The 12,843-nt window shown below is 37.5% G+C and overlaps 1 protein-coding gene across 4 annotated transcripts in view; it reads right to left on the bottom strand.

The window, feature by feature from the left end:
* NBEA (neurobeachin) overlaps positions 1-12,843 on the bottom strand; it is a 627,505-nt gene that overhangs the window by 300,017 nt on the left and 314,645 nt on the right. The gene's annotated exons all lie outside the window — the stretch shown is intronic.

Raw genomic sequence — 12,843 nt, 5'->3', positions numbered from 1 at the left:
GTATTAACTATGCATAAACTTTAGATAAAGCTAAATCATATAATTAAGAAATACGCTATTATATTTTTACAGCAATGCCTCTTAAATATAATGTGCCTTGTGAACAAATGATTCAGTTAATTCAATTAAGTTATTTAATGCACTAAAAACCAAGGATTTTTGACACTTTTTTAAATGGCTAGAACAACAAAATTCACTGCCATGGAAGTAAATTTTCACACAAAACTGGATGACCATATGTTAGGAAATCTATAGACTGGATTCTTTCTTTAATTAATACAGACAATAGGACGGACACCTAAAATTCACTTAAATGCTCAGATTCTTAATTCTAGATGGAACTACCTTGAAATGAGTTCCAAGCAGCACTCAATTCAAGACAGTTCTCAGTAGAAATCTTTCCAAAATCCACGTGTGTTCTGACACAGATTTTGTTACTCCGCGATGAGATTTCGGTTAAATTATGACTGTCACTCTAGGACCAGCGGGAACTTCCTGGCAGCAGCACGGAAGCACCACTAAAATCTTGCATAGCAGCAGGACAGGTAGAGAGATCACTTGGAAACATGTAGCAGTATTCTCTTCAATCACATAAGAGGGACACAGGCACATTCCAATGGGAATATGGTCTAGTCTTCAGCATGAAAGTTAACGACAACATAAATTATTCAAAGACACAACGGTTAGGGGAATCTGCTAGAAACCACAATAGTTGGGGGAAAAAGGCTCAAACTCCTATGTAAATGATGTTGGAGGGCAAACAATCATATGGATAGTCTTAAATTTAATCACTGAGGCAGCTGGAAAAATAAAAGAAGTTAAAGAAAGACTAAACCCCAAATATTAACTTTTGATGACATCATTGGTCTATATTTTATAGATAGTCTTCAAAAGGAAAAGAGATGTGAGAGATTAGAGTATTTCATTCAATGGCTTTGTCTAGTGCATGAAGGCTGAAGAAAGCCAGGAAAAAAATCTAATATGTGCAAATTAGTGCAGATTACATTTAAATAGATTAACAGAAGACAGCTGGAAAGGAGAGACTCAGTGTCTGGCTGGTTAATAGGTACTATTCTCAGGAACAGAACAAGTGGATGGGCAAAGCCAAGAGGCATGGTGGCAGAGGAGGGGGTGGGGTGGGGGAGACTCATGCCTCAGACACACCAGAGAAATTGCATCAATTGTCCGAAAGTCTGTCCTCCTACCTCTGACCCTTATGAGTCATATAGCAACTAATATATGATGTTTTATTTCCATGCATCTTCTTATCTGACTTATTGTCATTCTGGGTGACCTCATTAGCCACATGGGAAACCGTTCACCACAGTACCTCACAATTCTCTGACCTTTTAATGGGGAACCAAAAATCCCTAAATCTAAGATTTCTTTAGAATCTTCAATTCTACCTCACTTCAGGAAATCACCTCACTGGCCATAATCAGCTTCACATCGTAAATCTTTATGCCAACAATCTACTCTCTGGTCACAATCTCCTAGCCTAAGTGCTTTCTCTCCCCTTCACTAGTCCCTCTCTGGCCCCAGGCAAAAATAAGGTCACTTCCAACTTCCACTTCTTTGATCCCTCTCTTCTCTTAGTCCTTCAACCACTGCTCAGATTTATCTCCTTCCCCCCCAAGCAAGGATCCCCCCCAGTCCACACTTTAACCATTCTCTTTCCAGCACCTTCACTCAATTCCTGATCTGCCTGCTGTAATTGCTCAGGAAATACATAATCCTAGGTGAAGACGTGGGTCTCCCTCCTCATTCCTATATCTGGACCTCTGAGGAAACTTGAGTTGACTTTTCTAAAATAATTTTGTTAAGTGTGTATTCCTTGTCATGTGTGGTCACTGAAGTCTCTGTTTCATTATGTTAGTGTCACCTAATGATTAGACAGAGATTTCTTTAAATGCCTGAATCCAAAAAAATCTCCCAGAATTTCTCAAGCAGCCGTGTGTGTGTTTGGACAGCCCTTGAACACTCAGCCAGGCAGGTTTCAACTCTACCTTTGCATTTACTTCCTGCTTCCATAGAGTCCCAGCATCAGCAAAAGATGAGAGTTTGGGGCCTTCTCAGGTCTTTCCAGAGCATGAACACAACGTTAAGCGTGTGCAGGGCCCTTTACATTTCCAGGAATATGTCAGAGCTTTTCAAAGCCCTTGTGTACCTTTCACTCCCCAGCTGCTCCTCCCAAGCTTTTTGGTGTGTCTATCATTTGCCTCAGCTGTTAATCTATCACCTCAGGCAGCTGAGGTGCCTATCACCTCAGGCAGTGAGGTCCAAGATATTAGCCTATAAGTGTCTTCAACAAATGCCCTCAGGAAATCAGTTTTTTTTTTTTTTTTTTTTTTCCACTCTGGGCCACTTCCAGGTTAGGTAAAATAAAACAAATCTTTTAAGCCATTCTTCCAGGGAGTCACCAGACAGATCAGAACAAGTAAGTGATTTAAAATTCTTTACTAATGAGGTCTATTATGCTCCCTCTGGTACAGTGCTTATAATGTGTGCTGCATTTTTATGGCTTCCTTTGAAATGGGGAGCAAAGGTTGGGACCGGAGTGAGTTAAAATGTCACAAAATTACTCTATCGTCACACCCACCAATAATTTTTGAAAATATTTTTGTTGCATATACAATTATTGAGAATTTTTTTTTCACACGTTGAAAGTATTATGTTACTTTCTTCTAGCTTTCTTTGTTGCTGTTATTCTTTCTTTCTTTCTTTCTTTGTTTTTGGCTGCGTTGGGTCTTTGTTGCTGTGTGCAGGCTTCTCTAGTTGTGGCAAGCAGGGGCTACTCTTCACCGCAGTGGGCGGGCTTCTCATTGCTGTGGCTTCTCTTGCTGCAGAGCACAGGCTCAAGGCATGCAAGCTTCAGTAGTTGCAGCACACGGGCTCAGTAGTTGTGGCTCACGGGCTCTAGAGCACAGGTTCAGTAGTTGTGGCACATGGGCTTAGTTACTCCGCGGTATGTGACACCCTCCCAGACCAGGGCTAGAACCCATGTCCCCTGCATTGGCAGGCAGATTCTTAACCACTGTGCCACCAGGGAAGTCCCTGTTGCTGTTATTCTAATTTTCCCTTTTGGTAGATGATCAGTTCTTTCTTTCTGGGTGTTTTTGTCTCTTTATTTTGGGCATTGTCCAGTTTCAGTACCATGTATCTAGTATGGGTTTCTTTTTATTTAGCCTACTTGAGGTCCATTGTGACTTCTGTGTCACTGTATTCTTATTTTTAATCAGTTCTTAAAAATTCACAACAATCATCTTTTAAAATATTTCCTCTCCCCTACTCTGTATTTTTTTCCTTTTTCAATTCTGATGATTTGTAAACTAAACTTTCTTAGTTTACCTCCCTATCTCTTAACATCACTTCATTTTTCATTTCTTTCTCTTTCTGCATTCTGGGAAAAATTTCAAAATGTATGTTCCAAGTCACTGGTTCCCTTTATCTTTGTCTAATCTGAAGAATCATTAATACATGGAGTTTTTTCCAAATTGTATTTTTAAATTCTATATTTTTTGATTTTTCAAATCTTCCTCTTCATTTTGATGGTCTCTTCTTATTCATTCAATTTTGTGCTATTTTATTTCCTGTATTTCACAATTCTAATCTTGGTAGTCCCTGGGGGTCTAAATTTTTTGTTTTCTTCCTTGTTGATTCTCATACATAGTGGCTTTCATTCTCATATATTTAGTACTCTTTGACTGTTACCTCATTTCTGGTCTTAATCAGGAGTCCAACAGACCTAACTTGGATAAGCATTTGCTTTTATTTCTTTTGGTACCAAGGAGAGCCCACTAGAACCACGTCAGCCTCTCTTAAGGATCTTGGCTTAGCATGAAAGTTTCAGGCAAGGTTCTATACTTAATTCCTGGCTAAAGATTTAAAATCCTAACAGCACTGCTGTTTTAGGCATATGTCCCCAGGGCATTCCTACTCCTTGAGACACCAATTTATAGGGGGGAGATGTGGCCCTGGAGAAGCCTAAACCATGCCTAAACCATTTATAAGATGCATGTTGCCTCAAAGAGTATATCCTAAGTTAGGATGTGAATGTTCTGTAGCAGAAGATAACCTCAGATCACTGAGTTACCCATACAGCTTTATTCACTTTTCAATCTGCTGAAATGTGACTTTAAGATCATCCTACACTAAATTAATCACCAGTCTTGTCAATTTTACCTCCATAATATATTTTAATCTGTTTGTTCATTACTTTAACATTGTTTTAATTCAAGCCTTAATCATCTCCCATCCAATTACAATAGCCTCCTAATTTCTCTGCCTCCCTCAAATCTTCCATCCTTCTGATACATTTTTCGCTTTGCCATTACTGTTATTTACACTTAAATTTCTTCAATGGCTACTTTTTTGCACAGGCTCTGGACGCGCAGGCTCAGCGGCCATGACTCACAGGCCTAGCCACTCCGCGGCACGTGGGATCTTCCTGGACCGGGGCATGAACCCGTGTCCCCTGCACCAGCAGGCAGACTCTCAACCACTGCGCCATCAGGGAAGCCCTCAATGGCTACTTTTAATAGACAGGATAATAGCCAAACATTATATGTAGATATCAGTCTACTTCTGTAACCTTATCTACTGCCTTTTTAGCATACTTTTTCTATGTTCTAGAAAAACCTTTCTAGTTCTTTTAATGGCTCATGCTATTTCAGGATTTCTGTATGTGCCATTTCTTCTTCCTGTAATTCTTGTCATTCCCTCCTCTCAATACAAGTAAGAGATCTCCCAATTTCTCAAATGTTCTGGGCGTTATAATATTTATCCCACTGTCTTATGGATTTTTTCCCCTCTCTTTTCCTTTTAATAAGGTTCTCTCTCTTAGAATGTGAAGTTCGTTAAATGAGGTACAATCACTATTCATCTCTGTTTCCAACATGATCTGCATGTACATGTCATGAAATATGGACTCACCAATAACACATGACTAAATGGAAAGATGACTGAATGAATACATGAGCAGGTTATGTGGGAAGGGGGGGCAAAGAAGAAACAGAACTTTAATGATTAAGACAGTTTAACACTATAAAATTCTATGATACATTTAGCACATAAAAAAGAGGTAAATAAAAATCAGATAACTTGGGAATTACGGAACATTTTCTTCCTCAGAGTATCTGTACAAGATAGGAAGTAAATGAAGTGGTCTTTATCTTCTACTGTAAGTTTATTTTTCAAAGGAAATAGAAAAAGAAAACAATTTGTTCAATTATATTCATTCCTGTCCTAAAACAGAGTTGTCATGGATACAGGAAAGAAGTCAGGAGACAAAACAAAGTATTCTCTTCCAAATGGGACAGATATCATTGCAGCAAGTTCTGATTTTCTAGGAAGTTTCTAATTTTATGCAGTTTGTTATAATTTAAATTGCTTGTCATTGACCTGAAACCCTGAGATCCTGAATTTTAAATATAAATAATTCCTGTAATTTGACTGAAAGAAAAAAAAATGTCAATAGGAAAGGCAATATGAGAGGTCAGACAAATTAGTCTTTCATCATCTCTAGATGAGCGAGGGGACAGAAGGCAGAACTAGTTTATATTTAAGTTCTGCCTTTTATTAGTGTTATAAACTTGGACAAATAAATTTTCCTTGTGTCTGAGTTTTAGTTTTCTGATTAGAAAATGGGTGTGCACTGTCTCAGATATCCTATAAACTGGAAGAAATAGTGCATGCCCAAGCTGTAAGATTACAGCTTAAATTTTAGATCCTGATTTATTTAGTCAAGAAAACAGACCCTGATTGGAAGTAAAGTGGCCACACAGTGTAGGAGCAGATGTAACACCTCAGTGTCACTTCCTCTGGCCCCAAAACCTTAAAAGAATTAGGCATAGAGTTTCTAGTGACACTGCAAGGAAGAGTCTGGCTGTATCAGCAATTTTCAATTTCTTCCTGTGCTAGAGTTGTTTAATAGACTATTAAAAAATCTGGAAACATTTATAATTTTTTTTAATATAAATAATATAGAGCTCAGAAAAAGAGTAATATATAGAGCTCAAAGACAGATTATAACTTTTAACATAGAATTATGCCCATATTTGCTTTATTAGATAATAAAGAACATAAAGGTATTTTCTGTTGTTTTAAATCTTAATTTTCACAAAAAAAGCTAGGGTTGATTTTTTTTTTTCTTTTATTGATCCCACGCAGTGTGCCTATACTTGTTTTGGTTTGTCTCCTAAAAGAAGCCTTCCCCAACCATCACTGTCCACTGAAATAGGTCCTTCTTCTTAAAGTCAATGCAATTTTTATATCAATTTTTTGCACTTAGTTATATACTGTCTATGACACTTTGAACTGTTTAATTTTTTGTGCATGTAAAACCTAACTTCTCAATTACAAATTACTTTGAGATGAAGACCAGATGTAAAATGTATTTGTATCACTGCTAAAACTATATAATGAGTATTCTATAAGTATTCAGTTTTGTTTTGTTTTTCTGTATGTATTATAATTATTTACATAGGCGTTAAGAACTTCAGGAATACCTGTACAGGTATTACACTACTTTTGGTAATTAGAAAATAACAACTTTTTCTTAATCCTTGTCCAGCTCGGACTGTGACTCTTCATAACAGCCATGTTATAAAATAAGTATTCTGTTTTTTCACATGTTGGTCTGTACACAGCAACTGAGAGAGATAAATTGTCTGTGTGTTCTCATTTTACGAACATGGAAACTAATCCGCCTATAATCAATGCTTCAATTCCCTGGGCACCTTGGGAAGAGTTCCTAGACTAAAACTAATGGCTCAGGCCATGACCGTACTCTGGCTTGCTCATTCTATTCTTTTACCTCTCACCTTTAGTGTATCCTTGGACTGACCACACACACTATATCTTCATGGCAGCATTGACTCTCCTGTAACCAGGTAGTTCACTTCTCCCTGTGTCTGTTCTTTAAACAACATACCAGCCACAAATGCAAAGGCCAACTCTAGTCTCCTCTGTTACCAAGTGATCCTGGTTGTGTCAGAATGGGCACAGAAACTAAATCGAAGTTTTCTAATAAAGACGTATCATTTGAATCTAGGCTGGCATTTGCTTGCAATATGTAAGCTAAGGACAACAACAAACACAAAACTTTATGTCTCTAAGAAATAAGAAACAGGAAGAAATATGGCACAGAAATGATTATGCCAAAAACAGGGTACCTTTCCCTTTTTTCTTTTTTTTAATACAACGAACTATTAGTGTTTTATGAAATATTATTTAACTCTCACCAAAGCTAAAATAATAGTGCCTGGAAGGAAAGTATATTTAAAGTTGTTCTCAGAAGGAAAAAAAATCTCAATATATATACATATGCAGATATATCTTAAACATGGTTAAAAATGCAATTCAAATAAAATATATGATTACTAATTTTGAAATACTTTTACTTGAAATCTAGCCATTATTAAATGGGATTTGTTTATCTTAGTTTCAGGTAAATATATTATTTATCATCAATGTCTAAAGTTAAGTCTATAAATTAGCAATACTGTTTAAGATCTACATAATTAATTTTGTAAATGCACACATTTTTTTTACCTCGTTTGCAAACCTCAATATGTTTAATAACTTACTACATGTGTAAAATGAATAACATAGTAGTACGAAAAAAGAATAAATTAGGTACTACATGAAAAAATATAGAGGAACTTCTGTTTTCCAGGAGTTTCCAGGGTTTCTTGGTTCAACTTTAAATCAGATTCTCAACTCTAAGAAAAAAGTTTCTTATAGTGTTAGAAGGTGCTGGTTTTTGTTTTTTTAAACACAGTTTTTGCCAAATCAAGGACATGAAACAAACTCAAGCAAACCGAAGCTTATTGGTTTAATTATTGAATAGCATTTGTTAAATTAACGAGGATATTCAAATTTGGGCCATATAATCACTAAATAATTAAACTTGAATACGATGTGCTTCTCTTCTTCAAAACGTTAAGAAATGCAAGGTTATACATTTTTCCTTATTTTAAAGAACAAAACAAAAAATTGGAATCTTGTGAATCATAGGTCAAATTCAGTGCTAAACAAGAATACATTCCAGCTTGTTATGAATATTCATTAATTATATCCTATAGGCTTCCAAAAGAGTGATAGAGGTTTATTTTAGGCAAATGATTAATTTATTTCAAAAGATCACTCAAGTTCTATAATTTGAAAGTCTTTCTTATTTGCTTTATAGTTCAATTCATATTTTAATAATTTAAAATCCAATTATTATTGCCAAGATATTATAGGCAATTTTACATCCCATTAACCTTGCTTTGTTTTAATTATAAAGATCCTTTGTTAGATTCCTTTAAATGATCCAGTTTATAATTTCAGCCTGTCCTAGGGAGTACTTTAATTCAGCTGCACATTCATCAACTGTTTTTGTCGTTAATTGTAGACAACTGCACAATTGCTTTCTCCAGCTATGATTGATGAATTATATTCACGAATGTAGCTGTTAAGTAGGATAAACATTTATAACAATTTCCACTTAAAGATTTTTATCTTCATTCCCACAAGGAAAATTAAAGACATACTCTAACAACCAAGAGAAAATATTTTGTATGTTTCATTTTACACTATTAGAAAAAGTTAAGAAACATGTTGTATGTCCATGCAAATGGGATAAGAGTGTACGTAAAGAATCTAATTTGTGCCTAGTATAGAGTCGGCATCAACAAATAGAAGCCAGATAAACTGAGGAATGTGTCTTTACTGTAACTACATCAGAACTATCTCAATATGATTTTTTTTTTAATCTGGAACTCCCAGTTCAAATTTATGAAAGAGAAAGGTCTAAATTGAAAGGAAATGGACCAAACTAAAGATAGGAGTCGGCAAAATTCTGAATATATACTGTACGTAGTAACAAAAACTAACAAAATAACCTTCCTTTTTTTTTTTTTTTTTTGCGGTATGCGGGCCCCTCACTGTTGTGGCCTCTCCCGTTGCGGAACACAGGCTCCGGACGCGCAGGCCCAGCGGCCATGGCTCAGGGGCCCAGCCGCTCTGCGGCATGTGGGATCCTCCCAGACCGGGGCACGAACCCGTGTCACCTGCATCGGCAGGCGGACTCTCAACCACTGCGCCACCAGGGAAGCCCAAAATAACCTTCCATTTTTAAAGTGTCTATATTACTGTAGTTGTAATAAATGTCATATATTACATCCAACCTTCAGAGAAACTAGGTAAGATGTGAAACAATGTCAGAGGGAGATTATGTTACATGCCTAGAATCTAATAGTTTATCATTAGGAGAACTGGTATTTAAACTTGTTACAAATAATACACACGTGCTCCACATTATAATAGGCACTGTGGAAATAGCCATAAAAAATACACCACAAATAAACAGGCACTAACACTATGGTATGGTAAGTATAAAACAGGGGAAAATGGAAGGTGGTTTGAGAACATGGCAAGGCACCTAATCCGGATTAGGGATGTGGAGGGGTTGGTGCTCAGAGATTATTTTCACTAAAGTTAGAGAAGTGAATGTCTTAAAGCAATGCCCATCGTCTTTGTCCTGTGGACTACTGGGGAAAACACTACAATAGCAAAGACAGCATCTTCCATCCGGTCCCCCAAACACTGGCAAGTCTCCTGTGTTTCCTTAGTCATTTCACTCCCCAGTTTCTCTACACTGGCTATTTTCAATATTTTCTACTCTTCTCAAGTATAACACTTACCTCCCCAAATTTCCTTCATTCTCAGAAAATGGCCCTAACTGCCACTTTATAGAGAAAACAGAAGGCATCATTACAAAAACTCTCTGAATCCTGCCACCAATTTAATTGCCTGCATCCTTTCTCAATATTCATCCACAGAAGGCTAACCCCTGTCCCTCTGCCTCACCCCTCTCAGAGACTGTACTCTTTTAATTGAGTAGAAACTTTTCTTCTTTCTTTCCCACCGTATTGGCTTCTTTCCATCAGCATTTTAAAGTACTCAAATCCTTCCTTCTACTCCCCTCCTCCTCCTCAAATTAAAACCCTATCCACCACCAGCAACCACCCTTTCCCCTTCTTGGCCAACCTTCTTATAGTTGTAAGTACTTACTGTCTATACTCACCTCCCGCTCACTTCTCACCTGAAAACATCCGAGCTACTCTCCCTACTTCCCTCAGTTATCTGCTCCCATCCTCTATCTGCCTTTTGGCACATTTATTACATCAGTAATTACTTAACCTAACACTGTTGTTCCCACTGGACTGAAAGCTCTATTAGAGCAGTGCCTGGGTCTATACCCAGCATCTTTAGCACGTAGGTATTCATTCACCGGTATAAATTTGAATGAAATCAACATGTCCCTCTTGTCACTGACTCCAGTGGTGCCTTTAATCCTGACTTACAAATCCTCTTGTTGACTATTCATTCCTTTTCAAACATTCTACTCAACATTCTTTTCTTCATTCCTTCAACAAATATTTGTGATTGCAAAATAGGTACTAGGCATTATTATTCCAGAAACCAGGGATATATCAGCAAATAAGACAGAGAATAAGACACGAGTTCTGAAGGGAAGTACATTTTAGCGAGAAGACATGTAAACCAAGAAAAGATTTTGAGACAATGTTATTGAATGTTAAAGTAGAGTCATGTAATGGAAGTCTGATAACACAATAAGATGGTCAGGGGAGCCTCTATGAGTGTGACATTTAAGCTGATTCCTCAATGATGGGAAGAGCCAATCACGTGAAGATGTGGGGAAAGAGGATTCCCAGCAGAAACAGCAGCGAGAGTCTGGCCGCTTGTTTCCACTCACTCCACACACTCTCCCTGATCACACCTGTATCCTTATCCCCCATTTACCTCATGCAAAAACTGAGAACTCTTGAATTTAAATCTCCATATTAGCTGTCTCTTTGGAGCTGGACATCCAAATTCTAAGATGTCAATTTAACATTTCCACTTGGAACTTTCATAGGTGCTACAAATTCAGTGTAACCGAAAGTAAAAATATCTCTCACCAAATTCATGCCCTTCCTTCTGTATTGTTCTAAGTAAACTATGCTTACACTATAAATCATCCAGCTATTAAAGCCAGAAATCAAAGTACCTTCTTTCTCCTCTTACCATCCAATCTATCAGCAATTCTATAGATTTAATTTCCAAAAGATACTTCAAATTTGTACACTTCTTCCATCCTCATAGCCACTATTGGTTGCTCTACGACACCATTCTCTTCAAAAGGATTCTGAAACTTCAGATCGGTATCTCGCTTCCAGTCTGCAGCCCCAGATATCCATTTGTCACTCGGCAGATTATGCCAAACCTCTTCAACTACAGCCCTGTACCCTTAGCACAGCTTACAAACCCCTCCATGGCATGACCCTTGCCATGAAGGGATGGCCCTTGCCTGCCTCTATGTGGCTGGCACACAACATGCACTGAAATAGCTGTTGGCTGAGTGAAAAGAGCTCTCCAGCAACATGTCTTGCTACCTCTTCCCTCCAGGCTTTTGCACTACACTATTCCCTCAGCCCAGAATTTTATTCTTCTATTTTTCATTTTCTTTCACCTAGCTATGTCCTAATCATCTCTCAGTTCTCAACTAAGATGACATTCTGTTTAGGTATACTTTTTTGTGCTGAGGGGACCTCCTCCTTTCATTCTTTTTATAGGCGATTTTTAAGAGCAGTTTTAGGTTCACAGCAAACATGAACAGAAGATACAGAGATGACCCAGATACCCCCCTCCCCCAACCCATCCTCTTTCCCATATCACCATCCACCATCAGAGTGGTACATTTGATACAAATGATGAACCTACATTAATACATAGCATTATTGCCCAAAGTCCATAGTTTACACTAGGATTCACTCTTCGTGTTGAACATTATAAGGATTTGGACAAATGTAAAGTGACATATATCCACTATTACAGTATCATACAGAGTAGATTCATTGCCATAAAAATCCTCTCTGCACTGCTTATTCATCCCTCCCTCCCCCTAATCCCTGGCAACCACGGATCTTTTTCCTGTGTCCATAGTTTTGCCTTTTCCATAATGTCATATAGTTAGAATCATACAGTAGCCTTTTCATATTGGATTCTTTCATCTCATAATACACAATTAAAGTTCCTCCATGTCTTTTCATGGCTTCATAGCTCATTTCTTTTTAGTACTAATTAGTAAATATTCCATTGTCTGGATGCATCATATAAATAAGTGGGCATTTATTTATCCATTCACCTACTAAAGTGCATCCTGGCTGTTTGCAAGTTCTGAAAATTATGAATAAAATGATTATAAACATCCATGTACAGGTTTCTGTGTGGACGTAAGTTTCTAACTCCTTTGGGCAGATACCGAGGAGCACGCCTACTGTATTCCATGGTAAGAATAAGTTTAGCTTTATAAAAACGCCAACCTGTCCTCCAAAGTGGCTGCACCGCCCGGCGTTCCCACCAGCAGTGAGTGAGCGCTCCTGCGGCTCCACCTCTTCACCGGCATTTGCTGGAGTCTGCGTTCTGGATTTTGGCCATTCTAATACGTATGTAGTGGTATCTCCTTGTTTTAATTTACATTTTCCTGATGACATATGCTTTGGAACATCTTTTCCTATGCTTATTTTCCATCTGTATACTTTTTTTGGATAGGAGTTTGTTAAGGTCTTTGGCTCATTTTCTAACCAGGTTGTTTGTTTTTTTATCGCTAAGTTTTAAGACTTCTTTGTATATTTTAGAAAACAGTCCTTTATTAGATGTGCCTTTTGCCAATATTTTCTCCCAGTCTGTGGCTGTCTTCTCATTCTCTTGATATTGTCTTTTGTAGAGCAGAAGTTTTTCACTTTAATGAAGTCCAGCTCATCAATTCTTTCTTTCATGGATCATGCCTTTGGT

This window comes from Globicephala melas, chromosome 18, assembly GCF_963455315.2.
Source record: "Globicephala melas chromosome 18, mGloMel1.2, whole genome shotgun sequence".
Taxonomy (NCBI): Eukaryota; Metazoa; Chordata; class Mammalia; order Artiodactyla; family Delphinidae; genus Globicephala; species Globicephala melas.
The sequence above is the reverse complement of the archived record's forward strand: the minus strand, read 5'-3'. Positions and strand labels throughout refer to the sequence as shown.